Source organism: Octopus sinensis, linkage group LG9, assembly GCF_006345805.1.
Source record: "Octopus sinensis linkage group LG9, ASM634580v1, whole genome shotgun sequence".
Classification (NCBI taxonomy): domain Eukaryota; kingdom Metazoa; phylum Mollusca; class Cephalopoda; order Octopoda; family Octopodidae; genus Octopus; species Octopus sinensis.
Genome location: NC_043005.1, coordinates 56,014,562 through 56,041,094, shown reverse-complemented (window position 1 = coordinate 56,041,094; position 26,533 = coordinate 56,014,562). Strand labels below are relative to the sequence as shown.

Genomic DNA, 26,533 nt, shown 5'->3' with positions numbered 1-26,533 from the left:
CTTCGCTTCTCACACACACTATAAGAACGAAGGGGGGGAGATCTCGCTAGAGGTCGACACTATCAGTTCTCAACGCACGCTAGCGCAATCTACGGATGTCAAGAAGCACAAGAAATTATCATCCGTCTCCTCTTCTACTTGTTTCAAGTCGTTTGACTGTGGTCATGCTGGGGCACCACCTTGAAGGATTTGGTCGAACGAATTGAATACCACTGGTTATTTTTAAAACCTTCTACTTATTCTGTTGGTTGATTTTGCTGAATTGCTAAGTTACGAATGTAAACAAACCAACACCAGTTGTCAAGAGGTGGTGGGAGGACACACATAGGTATATACATGTGTGTATGCTTGTGTGTGTATGTATATATACACGTATATACTCTTTTATTACCACTGAGGACATGCATAGGTTTGAAAGAAATGAAGCTAGTATGCTTCACTGGATGTGTAATGTCAGTGTGCATGCATGACAGAGTGTAAGTGTCCTGAGAGAAAAGTTGGACAAAAGAAGAATCAGATGTGGTGTGCAAGAGAGACAACTGCGCTGGTATGGTCATGTGATGCATATGGATGAGAACAGCTGTGTAAAGAAGTGCCACACTCTAACAGTGGAGGTAACTTGTAGGAGAGGTAGACCCAAGAAGACATGGGACGAGGTGGTGAAGCATGATCTCCGAATGTTGGGCCTCACAGAGGCAATGAAAAGTGACCAAAACCTTTGGTGATATGCTATGCTTCAGAAGACCCGTCAAGCCAAGTGAGAGCATAGTTGTGGCCGATGCCAGCGTTGCTTAACTGGCATGTAAAAAGCACCATTTGAATATTGGGTGATATGTTCTACTGGAGAAGATCTGCCAAGCCAAGTGAAATTGTAGTTGGGGCTGATGCTAGTACTGTGTGAGTGGCACCCATACTGGTACATGTAAAAGCCACCATTTGAGTGTTGAGCTTCACAGAAGCAGTGACAGGTAACTGAGACCTTTAGCAAAATACTGAACTTGAAAAGACCTGTCCCAACTTTGACCCTCCATAAAATCCAAAATTTGTTTTGGAAGTTATGGGAGCAATTGTCATTGGAGACTCATATTGTCATTGAATGCTTGAAATGAGGAGTTGATAGACAGCCAGCAACTGATGAAGGGTCGTTCTTTGTGTTACTTGTCCTGTTTTCAGTTTTTTTTCTCTTGCTATTTGCTTATTTAACTCGATTATTTTGTACTTCAAGTTGTTTACAGTTGGTGACGTCCTGTACCTATATCATCATCATCATCATCATTTAACGTCCGCTTTCCATGCTAGCATGGGTTGGACGGTTCAACTGGGGTCTGGGGAGCCCGAAGGCTGCACCAGGCCAGTCAAATCTGGCAGTGTTTCTACAGCTCGATGCCCTTCCTAACGCCAACCACTCCGAGAGTGTAGTGGGTGATTTTATGTGCCACCCACACAGGTGCCAGATGAGGCTGGCGAACGGCCACGCTCGGATGGTGTTTTTTATGTGCCACCGACACAGGTGCCAGATGAGGCTGGCAGACGGCCACGCTTGGATGGTGTTTTTTATGTGCCAGATGAGGCTGGCGAACGGCCACGATCGGATGGTGTTTGTTACGTGCCCACAGCACGGAGGCCAGTCGATGCGGTACTGGCTACGGCCACGTTCGGATGGTTTTCTTGTGTGCCACCGGCACTGGTACCACAAAGATACAAATTCCATTGATGTTCATCTATTTTGATTTGGTTTGATTTTCACTTGCCTCAACAGGTCTTCACAAGTGTCACAAGAAGGAAGGTATGCACAGGTGGACTGACTACGTCCTAGGTAGGGGCCACGGGTTATGGCCTGACTAGTCTTGCCGGGTCTTCTCACGCACAGCATACTTCCATAGGTCTCGGTCACTAGTCATTTCCTTGGTGAAACCTAAAGTTCGAAGGTCGTGCTTCACCACCTCGTCCCAGGTTTTCCTGGGTCTACTTCTTCCACAGGTTCCCTCAACTATACATACATACATATATTATTCATTTATATATATATGTATGTATTATTTATATATATATATATACACACACACACACATATATATAAATATGTGTGTATATGTATGTATGTATTTATGTATGTATATATATACACACACACACACGTGTATATACATATGCACATGTATATACATATAAGTATATATAGATAGAAAGATAGAGATATATATAATGCACACAGAAACACGCACATGCATATGCATGTGTGCATGTGACTAGGATTGTATAACACCTATCATATTTCTAATGGTGTTGTTATTTTATGTAATTTAATGCAATGGTGTTAATGGTGCCTGACTGGCTCCCATGTTGGTAGCACGTAAAAAGCACCATCTGAATGTGGCCGATGCCAGTACCTCCTGATTGGCTCTCGTGCCAGTGACATGTAAAAAGCACTATCTGAACATGATTCATGCTATGGCAGCCTGACTGGCTTCGGTGTCGGTGACATACAAAAAGCGCCCTCCGAACATGGCCAAAGCCATACCCTCTGACTGGCTTCTGTGCTGGTGGCATGTAAAAAGCATTCACTACACTCTTGGAGTGGTTGGTGTTAGGAAAGACATCCAGCTGTAGAAACATTGCCCGATCAGACTGGAGCCTGGTGCAGCCACTTTATTTCCAGACCTCAGTCAAACCATCCATCCCATGCCAGTATGGAAAATGGGTGTTAAACAGTGATGATGATATTTATATATATATATGACAAGCTGCTTTTTTCAGTTTCCATCTACCAGATCCATTCACAAGGCTTTGATCAACCTGAGGATATAGTAGAAGATACTTGCTCAAGGTACAATGCAGTTGGATTGAACTCAGAACCATGTGATTGGGAAGCAAGCTTCTTACCACACTGCCATGCCTGAGCTTCTTTCAATTTCTGTCTGACAAATCCACTCGTAAGTTTTTGGTTGGCTCAAAACTATAGTAGAAGACAGCAGCCCAAGTTGCTGCATGGTGGGACTGCATCTGAGACCACATGTTTGGAAAGCAAGCTTCTTACCACAGAGCCATGCACCTACTTACAATTTTTAATAGGTTTTTTTCTCCCTTCTTCTAATTTTGGAAGTTTGATTTTAATTATTGTGATAATTAGATTTGGTTTGGACAGAATCAAAGATCAGTGAATTAGTGTTGGATAAAATGCTGCGTAGTATTTTGTTCCTGTATTCCAATCCCAAAGAAGCAGTAACAATAATTACCAATTATATAGTTTGTTTGTAATTTCCTGTTCTATAACTATGTTAATTAAACATGATCTCAGCAGCAGAAATAGAAGAGTGACCAAGGCTTTCTTGTTATTTGGTGATGTCTCTGAGCATTCTGAGTTCAAATCTAATGTTGAATGGATTTTTCTCCCTCCACCCCACCACCTTCTCGAAGTGGGTTAGTGGGGTTAATAAAATAAGTATCAATAATTTACTGAAGAGGGCAGTGAGCTGGCATGCCGAGCAAAATACTTAGTCGCCTTTCTGTTTGTCTTTATGTTCTGAGTTCAAATTCCACTGAGGTTGACTTTGCCTTTTATCTTTTCGGGGTCAATAAAGTAAGTACCAGTTGAGGACTGGAGATGATGTAATTGATAAGCCCACAACCCCAAACTTGCTGGCCTTGTGCCAAAATTTGAAACCAATAATTTGTCTATTTAGTTATTCCTCTATATGAGCAGATTTCAAATTCTGCCAAAGTCAACCTTGTCTTCCATTCTTCCAGGGCTGCTAAAACAAAGTACTGGTGAAAAACTGGGACTGGTTTGATCAAGTATATGAAGAATGGGCAACCCTTTCCAAGAAGCAGGCCACATGAGACATGGCTCATCAGATATTGGGCTGCATTAATAAAAAAACTGAAGGTAATTTTTCATTAGGCATGCCATTCAGAAAGCCCCTCAAACCACAGTTTGTCCAAAACTGTACGATGCCCTTCTCCAAACTTTGAGTCCTAGTGTTTATGTTAAGGATTATTGCTATTGTTATGAGGATGGTAGGTTGGTAGAAATAGAATAATGGATTGGAAATACCAGCTGGTCACTTCTTAATGTACAGTCTTCAGGAGTCAGTGACCATGCACCTCTGTCTTTTCTGTCTGGTTTTCCAGTTTCCATGGTATATTAATTCCCCACCTGGACAGGACACCAGTCCATTGGAGGATTACTCATGTTTGCCAGCAGAGTGGACAGGAGCAACATGAAATGAATCATTTTGCTCAAGAGCACACGTCGCCCAGTCCAGGAATCAAAACCACAATCTTACAATCATGAATCCAATACCCTAACCACAAAATCATGCACCTGACAAAAGTAAAGTTACCTTCTTAAAGCATACCAACTCATAAGGGCTGATTTCATGGTGTATATATTCCCTAACTAGAGGGGACACTTGTCCATCACAGGATTACACATTTTTGCCAGCTGAGTGGACTGAGCAACATGAAATGAAGTGCTTTGCTCAAGAACATGATGCGTTGCTGAGTCCAGCAATCAAAGCCACAATTTTTTTATCCAATACCTTAACTGCTAAGACGCACACTCCACACACAACCATTAGTAAGAAAACAATTCTAAGTATGCTTCTAAGACTTGTTACTTCTAATTAATTGTTGTTTCTTTGACAATTTATGTTTGGTCACACCAAAAGCAGCCTCGGCCTAGTCAATTCTTGACTTAACTTCTTTGCTGTAATTTTCACCTGGCCATAAGCATAATTAAACTCGCCAGTCATCTTAGGTGAAATGTTGGAAGAAGTGGCACTTAAACCTTTTGCCTGTTTTGTGTATCATGTGATATACAGGATATGTTTCCTTGATGTCCATGCATCATATACAACACACATTTTCAATTTTTTTTTTCTGCAATCGCGAGAGTAACTTGAGACTTATGAAAGGAAAGCTTTTATATTACTCAGAACATATGAACCAAATGCTAACTAAAAATCTGAAAACAAACATGGACATTTAGGACAAAATTACAAAATGCTTTGTGGTTGATATATATCCTGCTGAGTTTTGCATGGCAAAGGGGGTGGAGTTAAATGCAGGGTTCACCCAGGTGACATATACACTTGTTACACTATCGCTAGTAGTATTTATATTTTAAGTTCAAGTACCTCCAGCATTGATAAAATAATTACTGTAAAAATATTGATGGAAAAGGATTAATTCAGTTGGCTATTCTATAAATTTGTGGCCTTCTGCCAATCTTCATTATAATGAAGCTTTTATATTTCATCTTTATTTGTTTCTATCATTGGACTGTGGACATGCTGGAGCACTGCTTTGGGGTTTTAGCCAAACAAATCAACCTCAGCACATATCTTTTCTTTAAAATCTGGTAATTAATCTATTGATCTCTTTTGCCAGACACTAAATTACAGAGATGTTAACAAACCAACACCAATTGTCAAGCAATGGAGAGCGCAAAACACAAGCAAGAATACCACACATACATACATATACATATATATAATAATATAATATAATATATATATATATATATATGCGTGTGTGTGTATAATGTATGTATATATATATATATATATATATATATATATAATATATATATATATATATATATATAGATATATATATATATATATCTATATATATAACATATATACAACACACGCACACACACATATATAAATATACGATATATATAAATGTATATATATTCTTTTACTTGTTTCAGTCATTTCTCTGCAGCCATGCTGGAGCACCGCCTTTAGTTGAGCAAATTGACGAAAGACTTATTCCTTGTAAGCCTAGTACATATTCTGTCGGTCTCTTTTGCCAAACTACTAAGTTACAGGGATGTAAACACACCAGCATCGGTTGTCAAGCGATGTTGTGGGGACAAACACAGACACACAAACATACACACACACACACACGCATATATATATATATATATATATACATATGATGGGCTTCTTTACCTTTCTGTCTACCAAATAACTCACAAGGCTTTGGTCAGCCTGAGGCCATAGTAGAAGACACTTGCCCAAGGCGCCCACAGTGGGACTGAACCTGGGAACATGTTGGTAAGCAAGCTACTACCACACAGCTACTCCTGTGCCTATATATCATATATATCATCCTCGTTTAGCGTCCGTTTCCATGCTAGCATGGGTGGACGGGTCCAATGGGGTCTGTGAAGCTAGCTTGTCAGGCCAGTAAGATCTGGCGTGTTTTACGGCTGGGAGGCTTCCTAACGCCAATAGATATATATTATATATAATTTAATCCAAAAGGGAAACAAAAAAAAACAACAACAAACAGAACAATTGACAGTAAATTTATTAATAGGCGCTCAGGAGATGGAAGCAGGGAGGTATGACGTTCGAGCGGAGCTCTTTCGTCGGAAACATAAAGAAGAGGAAGAGAGAGGAAAGAAGACAGATCCCGAGAGGGCAAACAGGGGAAAGAGAAAAAAGACACGGTGTTTACGAGTTGCACATGGTGAAGGCGGATGTTGCGATAACAAGAGCCAAAGTGGGTTTTAAAGGCAAAAGAGTGGAGACAAGGTTTGGAAACCCAACAGATTGTGTGTGTATTGTGAGTGGTGTGCATGTGCGTGTGTGTATGTGGTGTGTGAGGCGAGATGAAAAAACAAAAAATATAGGGGTGTGTGTTAGTGTGTGAGTCTGGTGTCGGCGTTGAGGTTTAGGGCGAGATAGTGGTCAGCTAGCAGACAGAAAAAAAAAGGAAGGAGTAGGGAGGTCAGTGTAAGAAAACGAACAAGGAGGAAGGGAGGGAGGGAAGGGGTGGGGCCGTATTAGCGTGAAAGCGTGTGTTGAGTAGTAGTGTGTGTGGTGTCCGTGTCGTGGTGGTATTAATGCGTCGATTGAAGTGTGTAAAGAGTGATGTACATTATAGGAAGGGTGTTTGTAATGTTTGAACACTGTGGTGTAACGAAAAAAGGGGGGGGGTTAAGAAAAAGGACTCCAGCGAGGGGGAAGATGGAAGAGTGGTACGAGGAGACAGGTGTGAGAAAACCAACGACACGCGACGGTCCTGGGGAACGGGGGGAGGTCTCGATCAGGTCCAAGGGCGCGGTGTATGCGACGCGTATGCACGCGAGCAGGGTAGAAAGTGCGTTATGTGCGCATTGCCTGCGAGATGCGCGACGATGTAGTGTGTGGATGGTGAGTGTGTCTGTGTGTATGTGGGGTGACATGTGTGCGCATTGAATGTTGTGAGTATGTGATTGTAGGATTGTGTGCATAGATGTATGTCCGTGTGTGGGGTAGGGGTGTGCGGTGTATGTATGAAGTGTGGGTGTGGGGTGGGAAGTTGATGGTGTGCATGTGGGTGCGACGTACATTACAGGGGTGTGAGTAAGTGTGCTAACATTTCTTATTTCTTTATTGACCACAAGGGGCTAAACATAGAGGGGACAAACAAGGACAGACAAAGGGAATAAGTAGATTACATCGACCCCAGTGCATAACTGGTACTTAATTTATTGACCCCGAAAGGATGAAAGGCAAAGTCAACCTCGGCGGAATTTGAACTCAGAACGTAACGGCAGACGAAATACTGCTAAGCATTTCACCCGGCGTGCTAACGTTTCTGCCGGCTTGCTGTCTTTAAAATTTCTGCCAGCTTGCCGCCTTAAAATAAATAATAGTAATTAATAATTTGCCGCTTCACTGAATCCCAGTGTTGACCAGGCTTTCACATGTTGTTATGCACCACTAGGTACCATGATAGCTGGGCAAAGCAACATTCCCTTTGAATGGAATGCCAGTCTGTCATAGGCTTATCCATTTACAGCAGATTGGATAGGAGTAATGTGAAACGATTTGTTTTGTTCAAGAACACAATGCACAACCAGTCTGAGAATTGAAGCCACAATCTTATGTTCTTGAATGCAACACTATAACCACTAAGCCATGAGCCTTGACTTTACCATTTACTGTAGTAAAGTGAACACGCTTTCAATTAACCACTTACTGACCATTAATTATCAACCAAAAGTTGCAGCTTATTGTAGACTCATGCTAAATTTAATAAATAACTTAATACATTCTTCTCATTTGAAAACAATTGTACTGCATCATAAACTTTCACTGTGTGTGATAAGCATAAACACTTTTATGCGGTATCATAAAAATCTATCAAAGAGGAGTTAGCACTACATATAATTATATATATATAATATTATATATATGTATATATATGTATATATGGTTGTATATATATATATATATATATATATATATATATATAATATATATATATATATATATATATATATATATATATATATATATATATATATATTATATATAAGGCACAAATTTATATTATTAATGCAGAATACGGTAGTGTCCTTCATATTAGCTATAATACTTTTGGTTTTGAATATTATCAATTATGCAATAATGAAATTATTTTTGACACAAACTGGTCTATTAGTTGGTTTAAATTTACTTATTAAAGTCCTAAAAGGAATAAAATTAAAAGAAAAACACCAATACATATACATTATGCACATTGATTGCTGATCAAAATACTATATATATATATCTATATATATATATATAATATATACACATATACATATATAAGTGTATGTATATATATATATATATATTTATATATATGTATACACATACACACACATAGATGTTGAATGATGTGAGTAAGTGCTCAACACTGCATTAGTGGTTAGAATTTTTTTATTTGTGTATCAAGGCTACCATTGGTTTCATGTTAAGAAAAATATTTTAACATCTTAACAATTTTTCAAGCCAATCACATGGAGGAACAGCGTTTGTCTCCATCCAAAATGGAGATGAACACCATTTCTCCATGTGATCAGCTTGAAAAAGATTTTAACATATATATATTTCTTTTTTTTTTTACTTTTATTTCTTTCAGTCATTAGACTACAGCCATGCTGGTGCATCTCCTGGGAGAATTTTTAGTCAAATGAATCAACCCCGGTACTTATTTTTAAGCTTGGCTCTTTTCTATTGGTACTTTTTTGGTGAACTGCTAAGTTGCACAGATGCAAACACATCAACTCCGGTTGTCAAGTGGTGGTGAGGGACAAAACACACACACACACATACACACATACGTATATGTGTATGTGTGTGTATGTGTATTTGTGTGTGTATATATATATATATGTATATATAAAGGGATACCGAAAAGAAATTGGAATTTTGTAATATTATTTTATTCACTTTTTTACATGTTTACACTTTTATCATCTTCAAAGTATTCTTCATTCGAAGAAATGCATCAGTCTAGGTGTATTTTCCACTGTTCAAAGCAGTGCTGGAACTCTTTCAAAGCAATGCCTCCATCGTTTTTTCTTCTTCACGTCTGCCACATCTGCAAATTCTGTAACACCAGCTTTTGTCACCAGTGATGATCTTCAAAAAAAAAACCCCAAAAAATGTCCAGATAAATTTCCAACGGATCTTTCAGTTCACAACACACATTCAGTCATGACTACTTTTGATCTTCTGTGAGCAAGCGAGGAACAGATATCACTGCAGCTATTTTCATTTGCCCTTCCTCAGTCAAAATTCCTTGGCAGGAGCTCCAGGACACACCAATCATATCAAAAAGTTCATCAGTTATTCGGTGATGGTCCTCCAAGATCACTTCATGAATTTTCATGATGATGTTTCATTCATTCAGGAAGTCAATGGATGCCCTGAACAAGGTTGATCTTCAATCAACAAGTGACCTTGTAAGCTGTCTGAAGCATGACAATTGTTTTGGCCTCCATTTTCCCCAGTAGAAAACAGAATTTCATGGAAGCATGCAGTTCTTTCATTTTAGCCATTGCAAAAATTAACAAACAGGGGAAAAGCACTGCAAAACAAAGATGCACAATGCAGCAGTATGACTTCAATCAATGATGTTAGTCGGCATACTCGATGCCTGAGGGTTGAATCAAGTGATTTCTAGTGAAGGAAACCTCAGCTACAACAGGCTTGTCCCACTAAGAATGTTTCTGGTTACTTTAGGTACTCCTGTTATAGATATATGTATTGTATATGTAGTATGGATGTATGTATGTATGTAGGTATACTCTTTTACTCTTTTACTCTTTTACTTGTTCAGTCATTGACTGCGGCCATGCTGGAGCACCGCCTTTAGTCGAGCAACCGACCCCGGGACTTATTCTTTTTAAGCCCAGTACTTATTCTATCGGTCTCTTTTTGCCCGAACCGCTAAGTAACGGGGACTACACACACCAGCATCGGTTGTCAAGCATGTAGGGGACAAATACAGAAACACAAACACACATATATACTCTATACATATATACGACAGGCTTCTTCAGTTTCTCTCTACCAAATTCACTCACAAGGCATTGGTCGGCCTGGGGCTATAGCAGAAGACACTTGCCCAAGATGCCACGCGTGGACTGAAACCCGGAACATGTGGTTGGTTAGCAAGCTACTACCACACAGCCACTCAATATATATATAATTTATATATATATATATATATATATAATGTATATATATATATAATATATATTGGCTCATTAGGGTATTTTTCAACTCTTATTTATAGTAATACTGGTGCCTTGTGCATCCTCAATTATAATTATTAATTAATTATAAATTTATGGAATTACCCTTTTTGGCTTCAATGCTGCTGGCCACTTATATTATTATTATTATTATTATTATTATTATTATTATTATTATTGTTATTATTATTTATTATATTAATAATAATAATAATAATAATAATAACGTCCCTCTCTCTCTCTCACACACACACACTTGCTATATATATATATATATACACATACACACACATACGATGGTCTTCTTTCAGTTTCTGTCTACCAAATCCACTCAAGGCTTTTGTTGGCTTGAGGCTATGATTCAAGACACTTGGCCAAAGTGGCACACAGTGGGACTGAAACTGGAAACATGTGATTAGGAAGCAAGCTTCTTACTACACTGCTACACCTGAAACTATCGGCTCATGCTTTCAATAAGCATACGTCGACTTCTCTGTCTTTCGCAAGCCGATTTTTCACATGCGTTCTAACTAATTTTTACACCGTCTAGGCCTAAAAAAGCCCTTATTGTTGGTTTCCATGTCCTGTTATTCTTTATTTGTACTGTTTTTTCTTCATTTGCATTGCTTGTACGTCCTGTTCTTGTCACTTGTTTTTACCCCTCTGCAAAGAATTTTATTTAATTCCTTTTGCAGGAAGGATTGCTTCGGCCTGGCCGTGTTCTGACCTTACCTTCAAAACATGCATTGAGTCGAACCAGGGCAGCTGATGTGAGGGAATTTTCCTTGTATTGTTTGTCCTGTACTCTGTTTTTTCGTTGCTAAAAAAAAGTCGTTTCCTTGTTTGATTTATGTTTTCGTTTCTTGTTGTGTCTACGTTATTTGTGGTGTCCTGTACTATATAATATATATATATATATATATATGCATGTATATATACATATAGATGTAAGTATGTACATATATGTATGTATATATGCATATGTTTTATTTATTATATTGTTATATGAGCGAACGCATGCATTGTTTCTCTTCTCCAAGTAAGTTTTATATATATATATATATATATATATATATATATATATACGTATGTGTGTGTGTATGTGTGTGTTGTATATATATATATATATATATATATATATGAAATTTAAATGAGTGACAGTATGGCATACAGAATCTGCCCTTCATAAATATTATGGTCTGAATATTTAATATAATGTACATGTCTGAATACCTCAAGAGCAGATTTCTTCACTCAGCTGGGTCTAATTACCTACATATACTGCAGGAATATCATTTGGTCGGTACTTATGTGCCAAATTTGATATTTACATAATATTGTTGTGTGTGTATATTATTCCAATCTAATGAGGTGCCTCAGTTTAAGTACCTAATTCAACTGAATCTTACTTATATTATATATATATTTAAATATAAATAAATATAAATATATATATATATATATATATACAGGGTGTCCCAAAAAAATGTATACACATTGAACAGGAAGAGTTTTGAACAGGCTTTGAACAAGACTTTGAACAGGAAGAGTTTTATTTCCAGCAAGATGGGGCACCTCCACACTACCATCGCGATGTTAGATCCTTTCTTGATGGGATCTTGCCAAACAGGTGGATTGGACAGAGAGGTTTTGTCAAATACCCTCCACGTTCACCAGACTTCACACCACTAGACTTCTTTTTATGGGGATACCTAAAGGACAAAGTCTATGCACAGAAACCTGCAACAGTAGTTCAATTGAGGGCAACCATTGAAAATGAATGTACGAATATCCCAAGGGAATTGTTCCATGATGTGTGCCATTCCATCACTTCGCGTTGTCAGCAGTGTCTGGAGCAGAACGGACATCAGTTTGAGAACATGTGATAACAAGACAATAGAATGATATTTGTAAATTCTTTTACATGTTGAAAATTATTCGAATTATAATAAACCCAAATTTACAATTATTTAAGGTGTGTATACATTTTTTGGGGACACCTATATAATATATATTATATATATATCATCATAATCATCATCATCATCATTGTTTAACGTCGTTCTCCATGCTAGCATGGGTTGGACGGTCGACCGGGGATTGGGAAGCCAGAAGCTGCACCAGGCTCCAGTCTTATCTGGCATTGTTTCTACAGCTGGATGCCCTTCCTAACGCCAACCACTCCGTGAGTGTAGTGGGTGCTTTTTATGTGCCACCTGCACAGGTGCCAGCAAGGCTGGCAACGGCCACGGTCGGATTGGTGTATTTTTACGTGCCACCGGACGGAAGCCAGTCGAGGCGGCACTGCATTGGCCACGAGTCGGATAGTGCTTTTTACATACCACCAGACCAGGGATCCTGGCTGGTTCAATTCGATTATAATAGAAATATTAAAATTTGTCCCAGTTCGAAGGCGTTATTTACCTAGTTTCAGTGGAATACATCCACTTGTTTTCAATAATAGAAATATTAAAATTACTAAGTCTCTCTATGGGAGATTACGGCAGCGTTACTGGAAATTAATAGTTATCACCATACTAATATGGCAGTCTTATAAATATAAGACTAAAGCTGTCGCTGATTAGCTCCAAGAGGCCACCGCCTCAAGCTAGCTATTTGACACACGAACCTGCGTCCATTACAAACCTTCGAACAAGGGAGGTCAGCCTTTCATCCTGCCAGTCAGACAGCTACATATGTATATATGTGTGTATATATATATGTATATATATATATATATATATATATGTATATATATATATATATATATATATATATGTGTGTGTATATATATATGTATATATATACACATATATATATATGACAAGCATGCATTTCATCCAGGTATACACTGGTTTAGCTTCATATTGATTGATTTGTGTTAATATTAATGTTTATTGATGGTTCCTCTTTGATATCAGCACTTAACACGTATGAAGTTCCAGTGGTCATTATAGATGTTTTTATCTTTCTGAAAATGTAGAGTTTGAACACAGAAAATCAATTTATTTGCATAATAGTTGTCAATTTCATATCGTCTATGCACGTTTCAATTCCTACCTTCATTCATATTTCACAATTAAATTGTATTATGAATTTTATAGGTAAAAATCGCTTCAGGGCAAGATTGACATAAATTTATTTACATCCTAAAGGATGGAGAGTTCCTTACATCCTTTTGGATGTAAATAAATTAATGTTAATTTTGCTCGGAAGAGATTTTTACGTATCAAATTCATAATGCAATTTAATTGTGAAATACAAATTAAGGTAGGAACTGAAACGTGTGTAGGTGACATGAAATTGACTACTGTTATGTAAATAAACTGATTTTCAGTGTTCACACTCTCTGTTTTTTGTATATTATATATATATGTATATATTCGCACATGTGCATCTATCTATCTATCTATCTATCTATCTATCTATCTATCTATCTATCTATCTATCTATCTATCTATCTATCTATCTCTGAGTGTGTATGTGTGTATATATATATATATATATATATATACGTATATATATATGTGTGTGTGTGTATGTGTGGGTGGGTGTATATATGTATGTATGTATATAGTGTGTGTGTATGTGTGTGTGTTGTGTGTGTGTGTGTGTGTGTGTGTGTGTGTGTGTGTGAATTGGGATCTTTTAATCATGAGGGAGGGCAGTACCATGACATGTTGTAGGTTCTCTGGGAATGAACCAGGAACCTGGCCTGGCTTTTGCAACAGAGTGGATTTGTTAAAGGTACCCACAGTGCCAAGTGATGGTGTTAAACTAGTTGATAGTTTATGTTTACCACTCAAGTCAACTAGGGTAAAAATTGAATTCAGAATAGGAAGAACTGGAACAATACTGCAAGTTTCTTACAGTTCTGATAATCTTCTGTCTTGGAGTGGTACATTTTCATCAATCCCAAAATGGCTGGCAAGCAAAGTTGACTTTGGCATGATTTGAACTCAGAAGAAATACCATGAAATATTCTGTCTGATGCTCTCAACAATTCTGACAATTTATTAACTATAAATGGACATTTGCATAATAGGGTTTTTGGAGTTTGGAAACCTTTGTCTAATAATCCTTTCTGCTTAAGCACAAGGCCTGAAATTCTGTGGGAAGGGGCCAGTCAATTACATTGACCCATGTATGCTACTGCTACCTATTTATCAACCCTAAAAGATAAAAGGCAAAGTTGAAATCAGCAGAATTTGAACTCAGAAAATAAAGACAAATGAAATGTTGTTAAGCATTTTAACCAGTATGCTAACAATTTTGCCAGCTTGTTTCTTTAAACCTTCATTCAATAATAACATATCAAAGATAATACTCTTCTATTCCAATGGACATTAGCATATTAAATGATTCATTAGAAGATAGCACAACATGCCAACATTTACTGATTCTGGAATGGAAATGGAAATAACTGTATCATATAATTAATTATACAAAATTAGTATTCATAACAGAATACTCATACAGGTTTTTCAAGGCTAAGATTAGAGAAGTTCTCACAATTTACCTTTTATACTAATAATCAAAAGTTTTAAAACCCATTTTTTTCTTATTTGTTATCATTGAACATTCTTTACAGTTAAGCATTCTGATTAATTACTCTGACAAATGTTGTGCTTAATTCTTCACACTGTTTTGAATTAAAATGTATTATTTTGTAGCTTCAAGAATTTGATGATGTCAATTGTTTATTTTTAAAATGACATTGTAGAGTAGGTGTGACAGGCAAGATCTGGTTAGTTTGAGCAGAAAACAGGTGGAATATTTTAGCCAGATATGGATTGTTTAAATGCTAAAAGGTAAATGCTGTCCATAGCCATCTTTAATGGGGAGCACATTCAAGGCATGTTCTAGGCTACAGTTCATATTCAGATTTTTCAAAGGTGAGTACAAGGATGGGTAAATAAATATAAATGGCTGCTCCTTGCAAATATAGATTTTCTTGAACACTATTTCTTTCAGAAGGCAACACAAAATCCTTGAAAAGTTGCAGTCTTTCTCTTCTGGTCTAAAAATAATAGTAATGTAAAAATAACAACTTAGTCTTGTGGTACTGGTATCAATGTGATGCAGTGCAATGTAAAAATAGCAACCTACTCTAAAATCAAAAATTTTAAGTATTACTAATTGCAGGTAAATTACATTTTCCAGCCCATAGCAGATGAGATATTTGAATGAGCTTGACCATTGGCCATAAAGTTCTTGACATCTTTGGTGTCTCATCTGATCAATATTTAAAATGATGCTCATGAGAGTATACATAGCTGTCAGTACCTCAGCTTTGAAATTGTTTACAGTCACTGCAGTGTGTCTTGGGTTGCTTCCATTGAAAAAGAGAATTATTATTATTCTTTTTAGCAGTCAATGCAGATGCATAAAATGGGAAAATAACAGTTTAATCTAAAATTCTGGCATCACCAAACTTGTATTAATGTGAAAATAGCACCTTAATCCAAAATCGAAAACTTCCAATTCAAAAAAAGTAGCATCACAATATTGTGTCAAATCTCAATCTGCAGCAAAAGTCACATTAATATTTTGAAGTAATGCATGGTAAGTAGCTTGCTTACCAACCACACGGTTCTGGATTCATTCCCACTGCGTGGCACCTTGGGCAAGTGTATTCTACTATAGCCTCTGGTCAACCAAAGCCTATGAGTGGATTTGGTAGACGGAAACTGTAAGAAGCCTGTCGTATATATGTGAATATATAAATATGTAAGTGTATATATTTGTGTGTCTGTATTTGTCCTCCCAACATCGCTTGACAACCGATGGTGGTGTATTTACGTCCCTGTAACTTAGTGGTTTGGCAAAAGAGACTGATAGAATAAGTACTAGGCTACCAAAGAATAAGTGCTGGGGTCGATCTGCTCGACTAAAGGCGGTGCCCCAGCATGGCCGTAGTCGAATGACTGAAACAAGTAAACAAGTAAAAGAGTAAAAGAGTATGCAGCATTGGTTTGCTTGAAGATAAATAATTGAATCCAAACTAGAAAAAAAGTTGTTTTATCATATTGGAACCATGTACAGAAGTGAAACTGGAGTTACTTAAACAATTCCTTGATCAACTATAAATGAACTGATATAATCATAGAGAGACAAGGACATGAAATTCCTGATACTTTCTGGAGTTTTCTCTTAGCTCTCCATTCGAAGACCTGATCCAGGAGGGAGCAAATGACTTGCTTGGTCTTCTCTACCCAGCAAACAACCATGTTCACATTGCCTCTTACGCCAACTACCATTTTGAAGGAATGATATAAAAAATGTAAGAGATGGAGAAGGAAAAGTAGAGAGAAAATGTTTACTGGTAGACAAGAGTAATGTATGGAGAAAACTTTCTGAAGGGTGATGTCTCGCCTGGTATGACAATTATTGCTCTTATTTCAGTGCTGTACTTTCATTGGTGTGAAGGCACATGGCTCTGTGGTTAGAGTGTTAGGCTCACAATCATGAGGTAGTGCATTCCTGGACTGGACTGAACTGGGCTGTGTGTTGTTCTCTTGAGCAAGACACTTTATTTTATACATTATTTACATTTGATGGATATTTGGGGAAATTTTGAACCTGGGTTCTCATTACTAAGGTATTCTTTGATGTTATTATTATTCAGGAATCTTGGAGTTAGTAGCCCACACTCTTAACCACTGTGCCATATGCTCGTGGGCAATTATGGAGTGAATTTTAGGGTTTATAAATCTAATATTTTCCTATCTTTCCGAGTTCGATTCCAAGCAATGACCTGAATAATAATAATAATGATGATGATGATGATGACGACGACGACGACGATAATAATAATAATAATAATTATAACCACAATAATAATAATAATAATAATAATAATAATAATAAATAATAATAATAATAACAATAACATCGAAAAATACCTTAGGAATGAGAACTCAGGTTTGAAATTTCCCTAAGACACCTGATGAAGGCTGGAAGGTAAATCAGCTGAAACGATGTGTTAACAACAAACAAAATGAGGACGAATATCCGTTAAATGTAAATAAAGTAAATAATTCCTCATCTCTTAAATATAGAACTTTATTTCATATTGTTCCACTTCGCCCGTTTGTAGAAATGAGTTGTGACATCATTGGGTCCAACTGTATTGGTCTTTGCCTTTTCCTTGGATAACATTGGTGGTGTGGAGAGGGTAGTCTGGTATGCATGGGCAACTGCTGTCTTCCATAAACAACCTTACTCGGACTTGCGCCTTGGAGGGTAACTTTCTAGGTGCAATCTCAAGGTCATTTATGATGAAAGGAAGTCTTTACTCTTTACCCTTACTTTCATTGTACATAGTGGTGGCTCGCAGATAAAATTAGTGGGGATGCTGCTTCAGAAAATTTTTAGCCGTTGTTTTAATATTGTGTAAAAGGAAACAAACATATAAAAAGAACATTTATACATAAACTTGATTGGTTTGCAGTTTAGCCACTGCTGGGTAGTGTGTTTAATTTGTTCACTGAACACTACCTCGAATTCCCCCTTGTTTTTCAAAAATCCTCCCTAAATCACAAAATAATTGGGGAAAATCTGCTCTATTTTTCAAATCCTGGCAGCAACACTGAAGCTGGAAGCAGGATAATAATCTAATTCTACACTTTATCACATTCAACATTTAAGCACAACACAAGCATAGTTAAAAAGAAACACTACCTTTCACCTGGCACTGCATGAACAACAGTGCTGTTTCTCCCTAGCATGAAGCTTCCAATCTCGGACATGTGAGCATGCGCACAACAGCCAACTACCCATCACTGGAACTGTGAAGCGCACAGTTCTATACAAGGATTTTTGTACTTTTTACATAAACTAGGGGATGGCTACTGACATTAAGTATATATAATGTACAAGAATGTACAAGAATAAGGAAAGAATTACAGAAAAAAGGACTCATTATATCGAATGTTATTAATAATATCAAGTGGAAAGAGGGAATGCTGTAATTCCACTGTGCCTATATATGAGCTGCCACTGATTGTACAATACAGTACTGTGGGCCTTGGAACCCTTCAGAGTTTTGCTTTCTTCCTATGTTATGCTGTTTCGAAAGTACTTTGAATGCAAGTTCAGTACCTGGTAATGCTATTTTTTGTATGATGTTGTTGTTTAACCCTAAGATCAAGGTAATCAAGCAAATGTATGATCAAAAGCAGCAGCCATGACCACTCTGCTTTTTTAGGACTAGGACCTTTCCTTGTGCAAGACAGTGAGGTGTAATCTGAAAGAGCATTTTTGCTGCTTGTTTTTAGCAGATCAAGTGACCACATAGAGTATCCCTCATTGGCTCAATATTCTGTATGTTGTATGTGAATGTATGCCACTCCTAGGCTTTGACATATATATATTTATCTGCATCTCTTTTCATCATTCATAAAGCACCTATTATAAGGCTGATTCAGTTTTTAATCTCCACACTCTGGATGTCTTTATTTCTATGTCTTTGTAGTTGCATAGTTTCTCTATTTCTTTTAGAGATATGATGTCATCCATAGAATCGGTACATTGATTGGGACACTTTCCTTTCCCCAATGGTCTTTCCCAATAATATTTGAATGATTTTCCTTAATATTTCTGACTATGCGATTTAGCTTTGATCATAGTCTTGGATATGCTGATTCACATGTTACTCAGAATATGGTCACTTTGCCATTCTTTCAAATATGTTATGGTCTATGTTTATCTGGAAAGTTTTTGATAGAACTGGTAGAGTATACCCCCAAAATATCTTGTGATGTTTATTCTAGTTCCTTACATCCTGAATTCAATTTCCATCATGATCAATTGGCCTTTCATCCTCCCAAGGGAGATAAAATAAAATTTAATTCATGTACTTGGGTCAATTTAAGTGACTGCCCGCACCCACCAAATTTCTGATCTCATACTTATGTAAGAAATTATCATTATTTATTATTATTATTATTATTATTATTATTATTATTATTATTATTATTATTATTACTATTGCTAATGTTATGTCAGTGGATAGGCAGAAATTGAAGAACCACAAACAAAATGCTTTCTATTAATAGTAATTCTTTCAGCACTTTCTGTTCTGAGTTCAGATCTTGTTGAGGTTGGTTCTGTCTTTTAACCATCTGAGGTTGATATAACTGACTACACATTTCATCTAATTTTGAGGCTTTGTGCCTATGTAATATATTAATAATGTGCACAGCGTAGCAGAATCATTAGAGAATTGGACAAAATACTTTGCAGTATTTAGTTATGGCTCCTTACATTCAGAGTTCAAATTCTGTTGTAGTCAGCTTTGCTTTTCATCCTTTAGTGATAAAATAAAGAATATGTAAAACACTAGGATCAGAATAATAGACTGTTCCCTTTTTATTAATGCTTCCTGGCCTTGTGTCAGAGTTCTATTTTTCCAGTTTGTTCCACCAAATCTCAGATCTCTCTCTCCCTCTCTCCAACCCTTCTCTCTCTCTCTCTCTCTCTCTCTCTCTCTCTCTCTCTATATATATATATATATATATATATATATATATATATATATATATGTATATATATATATATATATATATATATATATATATATATATATATATATTTATATATATTATTACATCTGGGGAGAGTCATTCTCTTTTAGTGCTTTATTACTTAACACACTCACCAGTTCAATATCCACTTAGTTACTTATTTATATTTTCTAAAATGTTTGTTGCATCTTGCAACCTCTTCAGACTATTCAAGAGGTTGCAAGATGGAATGAAAATTTTAGAAAAAATATGTAACTAAATGAATGGATATTGAACTGGTGAGTAGTCATAAGGCACTAAAAGGGAATGACTCTCTCCAGACACATGAAATCACATAAAAAATCTTGCAAACCAAACACAAAAGAAATATATATATATATATATAACACTCATTATCGTTTTGTTTACCATGTAGGCAGTTATCGAAATTTTTGTTTGTCTTGTTGTCGAGAGAGGCTCCCTTTCTTTCCTGATGAGAAAATTGCATAATGCACCCTTTATTCCTTTGGAATGAAACCATGTTGTCTTCGAAACATATGTCGAGAGTAAAGGAATTTTGTTAACATCTTCGTTCGACTCCATTCTTTCATTTATTCATATACAACACACAAATTTCTGGACATGAACCCAGAGTTTCTACCCTTGAACAGGTCGCTTCAACCATGTTTCTGACGTGAATTTGCTACCCTGGTTTCGGTTCAACGAATTTTCCATGCTGACGATAAACATAGGATAATTCATTCACCTATTTATATATATATATATATATATATATATGTATTATATATTATATATATATACACATACACACACAAAGGGATCAAAGGTCCATCCTGAGCCATTGGCTCACAAGACCAGTTTTCTGGATTCTGTGGTGTAAGTATTCCCTTTGGATAGGACATCAGTCCATTGCAGGATTACACATTTTTTTGCCAGCTGAGTGGACTGGAGTAACATGAAATGAAGTGTTTTTCTCGAGATCTCAATTCTTTGCCCTCTCCAGCTATCAAAACCACAATCGAAAACCACAACTTCCTAACCACAAAGCCATGCCCCTTGCACATACACACATATGTACTTATATAAGGCACATAGCTTAGTGGTTAGGGCATTGCACTCACGATTACGAGATCGTGGGGTTGATTCCCAGAGCAGGCATTGCATTGTGTTCTTGAGCAAAGCACTTCATTTCACGTTGCTCAGCGACCATTTTGACATCTGACATGTGGCACCCAGTTGCCCCTGTACAGGTAATGTCGATTTGATGGCGAGGGTGAACTTATGTCTACACAAATATTTGATCACTATAAACAAATCAGTAAGAAATTGTTGAACTCTCATATGCTATCTAATGACGACAGAGTCTCTGTTATATATATATATATATATATATATATGATAAATGAGTAATAAAGATGTACAGGTCTCAGTTCATTATGGCTGTTTCAAGCAACTCCTTTAATTGATTAATGAAACAAACTGTTTTTGTCAGATGACTACATAGACTTCAAACACAAAGGGCTGACCAACTGCTTTAATATATCCATATCACCAACTGGAGCTCAAGTATTTACCCTGATTCTGCTGCTATTACTTTGGCAGAATGAATTTAGAAAATAGTCTATGAAGTGTTGAACCTACAAGAATTTAGAGGTTAGTAGAGGTTATAATGGGGGGAGGGGTAATTGAGAGTAGTGACCTAGTTACCAACACTTCGAAGACAATAGAGGGGAATGTAGTCTTCAATCATCCAAAATTAAATCTGTTGGGAGTTGTAGCTATATTCTAGACAAAGGTGATAAATTAATTAATATCATGACAACCTACTAGACTATCTAAGTACTGGAACCTTATATCCAGCTTTGTCTACACCAAAGGGTAAGGCTTGGAGTAATAAAAAAGAGAATGCCTGATGAGGAAGGGGTGATAATTGGAAAAAAGAAAGATAGGAATAAGTACTAGAAATTAGGGGTTGAAGATAATTTCAGAGAATAAGGGTGGGAGCACATTGTAACCTAGTATATTTATAATGTTAAAGCAAAATATAACTAAATATATATAGATGAAAGATAGAAGTTACACTTAAAATTTTGATAAGGGGATACTTTAAGATATAAGAGAAATATTAAGACTTTTCGTAAATGTAGTGAATAGGATATCCTGGTAAAATATTACATGGTGAATGTATAATGGAATTATTTATAATATAAATAGATACTTATAGTATACATTAAACTGATATTAAAACCATTCCTGTCCAAATATGGATGGGTAAAGATAGGATATAATAAGAAATGAGATTTAATGCATAGGGTAAGTAAATAAGAGATATAAAAATATGAAGTAGTGCATTCAGATACAAGATTTAAACAAAGTTAGTCCTATAATCACATAATGAATATAATATATAATTAAAAGAATAATAATATAAGATTACAGCATACAGTGAATTTTATGAAAACAGTATAAATTGTCACAAATTTATAAGATTTAAGAATTATAAAAATATATAAAAGAAGGCATAAGAATATATAATAAATAATATATACAGGCATAAACATATAAAATAATAAAAAATCAATTACAAGAATTTATAACATATAATGCCTAATTAAAAATATATAAACCCTGAAAATATATAAAAGGGTATATAAAGGCATAATGCATAAAAAATGTAAAGTATAAAAATTTATAAGATATAAGAAAAAATTTTAAATAATTTTTTCATAAAAACGTATGAAAAGATGATATAAAAAGGTATTAAAAGATATAAAGAAGGATATAAGATAAAACAAAATGAAAAATTTATTTATAAAGTTATTGGTATATAGAAAAAGTTATAACCAGAAGAATTATTATTAATACAAGATAGAATAAAATATAAATATACCCAGTTTTAACAGAGATAAAATTACCTTTGGAAATGGATTTATAAGATATATCTAAAGTACATCAAAGAAACTGATCGAATAACAGATCTTAGAGGGTATATTTATATATTTAGGGGAGGTGCGAATTTTAAGAATCCATTAGAAAAAATAAATATATTTTATATCAACCATGATAAAAGAGATTCAACGATGGGAAGAGTAAAGTACATATTGTAATTATTAGAAGTTTATAGATCAAAGGGGTTAATGGTCACTAGAATGCATTATTGAATATGTTTCAACATCAAAGAGAGTAAGCTATGAATGATATGGCACCTTGAATAACCTATGTCACCAAAAATATGGTATGATGTAATTATTAATTACCTGCTTCTAAATTATCTAAAGGTATGGGTAATCCTATGAACACATGACACCCTAAGATCTAATTTATTATTAACTAGCAGAGATATCCGGCATTGCTCGGGGTTAAAATGGCATAGTCTTTTATTGTTTTACTTGTTTTGGTCATATGACTGTGGCCATGCTGGAGCACCACTTTTAGTCGAAGAAATCAACTCCAAGATTTATTCTTCTTAAGCCTAGTACTTATTCTATTGGTGTGTTTTGCCAAGTGGCTAAATTACGGGGATGTAAACACAGCAACATCGGTTGTCAAGTGATAGTGGGGGTACAAACACAGACACAGACACACAGACACACACACATATATATATGTATACATATGTCTCCACTGTCCTGTTTTTATTCCCAACTTTGCCCCTCCATGAATCCAAATTTACCATTAGTATTTATATCATTGCTAGTATTGACTCTATTCCTCCTGTTCATACATTGAATAGAGAGTCCTCACTCTTTTTGACCCAGATGGAATCATTGTAAAAAAGAAGGGATTTCCTTGCTTGCAGGATAATATCTATTTCTGAGCTATTGATGATGCCATACTACTAGGGGAAATCTAATGCTTTTAGAAGTAAAGGCCTAGATATTGATGGGTAAAAATTGACAATATTAAACTGCATAAATTTGCAGTTATGCTTATGGCTAATTCCTTTGAACCAATGTATCACTGACTTGTTATTTTCCCAAATCTGTAAATTTAATTCTCTATTTAACTTGCTTAAAATACGATCTAAAATATATTTGCTAATGATGCCTATTTCAGTTTTAGCTGGGTTAATTAATTTACATTTAGGGATTCTATTGAAATTAGCTTTGTGGTCTTTCAGGGTAATAAAGGGTTGATGTGGAAGGGGGTATTTTATCCTATCACTGATTTTAAGATAGTTAGCAATTCTTTTTGCCTCCAAATTCACCTTGAAGAGATTCTAATAGAGGATTGGTGTAAGGCAGAAGGCATATACCTGCCAAAAGGAGCCAATGTAGAGACTATAAAACAGTTTAGGCCGATATCCTTATTGAATGTGGAAGGCAAGATCTTTATGGGAATTCTTTCAAGGAGAACAGTGGCTTATATACAGAGTAGTGAATATGTTGATGAATCAGTTCAAAAGGCTGGAATCCTTGGATGTGCTGAGCATTATTTTTTGATTTGGAAAGCGATTCAGGATGCCAAGCAGAACAAAGAAAGTCTGAACGTGGTATGGCTTGACCTAGCTAATGCATATGGCTCAGCGCCACACAAATTACTGATGAGAGCTATGGACCACTTCCACATTCCAGACAAAGTAACCAAAATAATGAAGATGTATTATGACAGTTTTAAGATGAGGTTTACAGCTGGAGATTCTACAACAGATTGGCACCGATTGGAGATTGGCATTGCCACTGGCTGTGCAATATCTGTCATGTGGTTTATCTTAGTCATGGAGATGATTTTGAATTTTGGGGAACAAATCACCCATAAATAATCACCTAAGAAAGCTTTCATGGATGACATGACACTTTTATCTACAGATAAGCAACTCATGCAGAATGCCCTCTTGAGACTAGACAAGCTTGTGAGGTGGTCAAGGAAGCAGTTTAGAGCCAAAAAGTCATGTAGTCTGACAGTTGTTAAGGGAGTGTAGAAAAAATTAAAGTTTTGATTAGCTGAAGAAAGCATTCCAAAAGAGCTTGGGGTGAGTATATGCTGGAACATTGTCAGATAGGAGTTGCAGAAAGGAAATTATGAGACAAGCCAAGGTTGGATTATCAGTGATTGATAATTCAAAGTTACTAGGTAAAAATAAATTTGGTGCTTACTGTTCAGCTTGTATCTGTGACTTTTGTGGCCACTTTTAATATACAAGGTAGCATTGTCACAAGTTCAGATCTTTGAACAAAAATGTAATGTGTTCATTAGAAAGTGGCTAGGCCTACCTTGGATGTTGAAAGTTAAGCTCTTTATCATAAAAGAAGCTAATTGCAGTTACCACTAGGGACAATAGTTGAAATATATAAACTGGGGAAAGTACAAATGGTGATGATACTGACCGAGTCAAAGGACATGGAAATCAGGCATAATCCACTAGAGGTGAAAACAGCCAAGAAGTGGAACGCAGAAGTAGAGACTGATGACATCTTGTCTTCTCTTACACACCGAGATATGGTGAATGCAATGCAAAATCCTCAGAAGGGACTTGGTTTGGGCACAGATCAGTTCAGACCATTTGCAAGTGTGATGTGGAGAAAATGCAGATCTGTTGTTAGCAACAGTGTCAAAACAAGGGAAGTAGAAAGAAGAGGGCTTCATTTTATCCAATGTATTCAACAAGGACAGATGATGAGATGGGAGGAACATGTTGTTGAGAGGAAAATAAGTTGGGATGAGATATGGAGGTGGACCACATCTCAGCCAAGTTTACTGATTCGTTCATCCTATGATGTTTTGCCATCACTTGCCAGTCTAGTAAGATGGAACATCTCAGAGAATGATATATGAAAATGCTGAAAAGTCGGAACACTGAAACATATTCTTTCCAACTGTTCATTAGCATTGAACAGGTATAGATGGAGACACAACCTGGTCCTTAAGGTTATCTTCAATGCTATAAAGAACCAAATTGATCTCAACAACAGTTTAAAAATCCATTGAAAGTACCAACTAGCGATTTTATTACCTTTGTGCGCTCAGGACAGTGGATCTGTTTCAAGAAGTACAACAAACTTCCTGTGAGCGATGAAAAGCGGAATGGCTATTGGGTGGTGACTGCAGATTTACCAGGGTGCCAGGAACTCTTTCCCATCCCAGTTACAGAAAAACCGGACATTTTAATGTGGTGTGAAGGAAAGAAAGTTGTGAATCTAGTCGAGTTAATGGTTCCTCATGAAGATAACATAGACACCTCTTGGGTTCGAAAGATCGACCGTTATGTAAACCTCCTCAAGGAATGTGAAGATGCAGGCTGGAAAGTGGAGCAGGCTGGAAAGTCGGATGTAGAGGGTTTGCTGGACACAGTGTGAGACGACTGCTGTTATCTTTAGGCCTAACCCATTGTAAAGTAAATATCACCATGACCGATATCCAGACTACAGTGGAAAAGGCTAGCAACTGGATTTGGTTAAAAAGTGATGATGAACGATGGCTAGAAGAATATTGAGCTATAGTTGATAAGCAGTTGGTCTAGCAAGCGGGG

At 36.3% G+C, this 26,533-nt stretch overlaps 1 long non-coding RNA gene across 1 annotated transcript; it reads right to left on the bottom strand.

Annotated features, from left to right (window-relative positions):
- Positions 1-12,077: 12,077 nt before the first annotated feature.
- Positions 12,078-23,154, bottom strand: LOC118764854. Its single transcript, XR_005000677.1, has 3 exons — positions 23,144-23,154; positions 18,731-18,732; positions 12,078-12,230 (listed from the first exon to the last, which is right to left on the bottom strand). It is a non-coding gene; the product is annotated as an uncharacterized LOC118764854 (long non-coding RNA).
- Positions 23,155-26,533: the final 3,379 nt, after the last annotated feature.